At 57.3% G+C, this 3,536-nt stretch overlaps 1 pseudogene; it reads left to right on the top strand.

Moving 5' to 3' along the window:
- Positions 1-2,476: 2,476 nt before the first annotated feature.
- On the top strand, positions 2,477-3,321 carry LOC123082426 (pollen allergen KBG 41-like; annotated as a pseudogene).
- Positions 3,322-3,536: the final 215 nt, after the last annotated feature.

The raw sequence follows: 3,536 nt of genomic DNA, 5'->3' as shown, positions 1-3,536 counted from the left end.
GATCGGCTTCCCAGCCGCCGCCCCCAGGTCTGCCCTAGACGCTCTTTAAAAAAAACATGATTGGGAAAATTTCGGCAAACACGGCATACATTAGGCGATATTTAGGTGGTTCACAGTTTTTTTACATATAGAAACATAATAATAAGTCTACTAAAAAGAAGAAGAAGAACGGCCACGCCAACAGGCCGAAGAACTCGCTGAACGCGTCGAAGTCGCCGCCGCCATCATCGTCCTTCTCCTCCTTCACGCGGCCATCCCTACTGGACCCCTGCCTGGGGTCCCCATGGTGGACTGGTTTGGCCGGCGGCAGCACCTCATTGTCGCTGTCATCGAGAACGACGACGCCTCCCTCATCGCGGCCACGACACCGAGCGGCGATCTCCTCCAGGACGCGACGCTGGCGCTCCATCTCCGTCCGCGCCCAGTCCTCCCGCGCCCACTTCATGGCGGCCTCGTCGTCGAAGGCGGCCTCGTCGTTGAGCTTGCACTTCACGGGGCCAAGCGCCGGCTCCGTCTTCGGCCTTATGAGGCGGGAGGCTGGACCCGAGGAACCGCCGCCACCCTCGTTGATGGCGATCCGGAGGAGCGGGAGGAGGAACGGGAGGAGGAGGACCCACCCAGCATCCTCCTCGGCTTCCATGAACTGCAACTTTGGCGGGGGACTGGGGCGGCCTGGTACGTCAGCGGCAGATCATTGCCGCCCTCGAGGTACTCGAGGACGGCGTGTAGCGTGCGGCTGGGGGTGCCCCACCGGGGGCGCCCCACCGCAGGCGGCGGCCGTCGCTGTTGTTGCGCCCCCTCACTAGTGGCGTGTTATTGATGGAGGCCAGCCGCTCCGCCTTTCGGTGTTTGAAGTACGCTGCCCACGCCTCGTGGTTGCCGGCGTCGTACTTCGGAAAGGCTCGCTCCTCCTCCGATAGAGACGCCCGCACACGGACGATCTCGGCCTGGAAGTAGTGGGGGTGCTCGACGTCGGGCAGCGGGGGGACGGGGACGCCCCCGGCGCTGAGCCTCCACCGCCCCGGCGCACGCATGTCGGGAGGCGCCGGGTAGTTCGCTTCATGGAGGAGATGGGCTTCCCACTCGTGTAGAGAGCGGCAGCTGAAGCCATTGGCCGCTGCCCCTTGCCGGGGCACCTTTCGCCCATCGTCTGTCCGTGCACCGGGAGAGAGGGAAAGAGAGTTCGGCGGCGATGGCTGTGAGTGCACGGGGAGAGAGGGGGGTTGCGGGTAGGGTGCGTTCAGCGGCGAGGCAGGGGCGGCTTATATAGCGGCCGGGGGGTGGCATGTGTACGCGTGACGAGAGAGGGCGCGTTGCCTCACCGCGCCGCCCATGAGGAATCAATGGAAGGCTGACCGGCGGCAGCCTTGGCATTGATTCCCCATGGAAACCGAGGCGATGAGGATGACGAGGCGCGGGGGTCGCTGACTCGGCGGGCCCGCCGTTCTTTCGCACCAAAAAAGATTGTACGGGGCCGCCGGGCGCCCCCCAGCGCGCCGGGTTTGGCATGGGTTCGTCGGCGCTAGTTTTGGCCCTAACCGGTGAAAATTGGGCTCCTGTGGTCGCGACTGGGCCGATTTTTGGGCGTCGGCGCTAAAAAATGGCCTTGGGAGGCCTGTTGGGGTGCAGCTGGAGATGCCCTAAAGGCCACAACTCAAGCTATAACTGTGTTCGCCATCTTTGTATTTTATTTGCCTAAAGGAATTTGCAAAGAAAATAATGACATTATTGCTCAGTTTGGGTGGCGAGATGAGGAGGATAATAAAAGGATGGATTGGCTCGCATGGTGGACAATTCTCTTTCCTAAAAGTGAAGGGGGTAAGGACTTTAGAGATTTATATATTCTTTTAGCCTTGCGATGCTTGCCAAGCAATGATCGAGATTCATACCTAACCCTGATTTGTTCCACGCAAGAATTTTAAAAGCCAAGTACTTCCCTAACTATGATCTCTTACAATCTACCCTTAAGAAAGGCTCATCATTCACGTGGCCACAACATCATGTTTGATTTTTCATCCTTCAAGTGTGGATATATTTGGAGGATTGGTACAGGGGAGAGGATCCTATACAGTTCGGACTGGAAGGTTATTACCCCGAAAATGCTACATTCACGGGCTCCTACGAAGAGAATACATAAACATCCTAACTAAGTAACTATGCCCCTGATTTTTAAGGGGTGGGCCCCTCCCTTCCCTTATGTCTAATCACATCTTCGCATGTTGTTGATTTTTTATTACTTTTATTATTACCCACCCCACGAGGTTAAACAGTAGTTAGGGATCTAATCGATGCTATTATTATTGGATTGTGGCATGAAGAGCTCACGGGGATAATGAGTTTGGCTAAAAAAAGGAGAGGAGAGGAGGGGATTGCTAATTTGGGCGCGGTAATCTCTCCGGGCCTCTCAACGTGCGGGTCGATGTATATATAGAGCTAATTAAGCTCCTTCATCCTCACACCGCACCACAATCTCTCCTCCTACGTAGTGTGCAAACCAACCAACGCAAGACAAGAGAAGTAGCAATGGCAGTGCAGCAGTGTACGGTGGCGCTCTTGGTGGCTGTCGCCCTCGTGGCGGGGCCAGCCGTCTTGTATGCTGCCGAAGCTGGCTACGCCCCAGCCGGGCCACAGCCCAAGGCCACGACTGAGGAGCAGAAGCTAGCTGAGAAGGCCAACAACGCCTTCAAGGCAGCCGTGGCGGCCGCAGCCGCAGCACCTCCAATGGACAAGGGCAAGATATTCGTGAACACCTTCGTGCAGATCTTCGGCAGCTAGTCTCTTGAGGGGGTCACCGACACGTCCAGCACCAAAGCCATTTTCAACTCCAGGGTTGGCTTCACTCTGGCGTGGGCCTAACAGAAAGCCCAGGGTGCTACCCCGGAGGCCAAGTATGAATCCTTCGTGGCCATGTTCGACAAGTCGCTCTGCATCATCGTCGACATCTTGAAGGTCCACTCCGGTGAGGAAGTCAAGGGGCCGATCCCTGCCGACTAGCTCAAGGCCATCGACCAGATCGACGCTGCCTTCAGCACTGCAGCCACCACTGCCGACGCTGCCCCGATAAAGGACAGGTCCACCGTCTTCGACTCTGCCTTCAGCAAGGCCATCAAGGAGACCACTGGTGATGCATACGAGGCCTACAAGTTTGTCCCTGCCCTCGAGTCCGCCGTCAAGAAGAGCTACGCCACGTTTCTTCCCAGGAATCCCCAGGACAAGCGCACGCTCATTGAGTCATTCCTGAGCGACACCATCATCTCCATGGTTGTCCCCGCCCCCGCCACTCCCACCGCCGCCGCCGCTGCCGGTGGCTACAATGTCTGAGCTCATCACGCATATACTGTATGTAGATATGCATATGCGTACGTGTGTACGTTACTGTGGCGGTGAGCGAGTTTGATCGATAATCAAAATCAATTCTTTGTTTTTGTTTCATGCACCGGCGATCGAGATCGATGACTTCTTAGAGCATCTCTAGCCATTCTCCCCCCCCCCCCCCGGGGCTTGAAATAGCGCCGGCCGGGGGCCAACCGACGGAA

This window comes from Triticum aestivum, chromosome 4A (assembly GCF_018294505.1).
Source record: "Triticum aestivum cultivar Chinese Spring chromosome 4A, IWGSC CS RefSeq v2.1, whole genome shotgun sequence".
Taxonomy (NCBI): domain Eukaryota; kingdom Viridiplantae; phylum Streptophyta; class Magnoliopsida; order Poales; family Poaceae; genus Triticum; species Triticum aestivum.
Note: the sequence above shows the minus strand (reverse complement) of the source record. Positions and strands in the feature narration are given on the sequence as shown.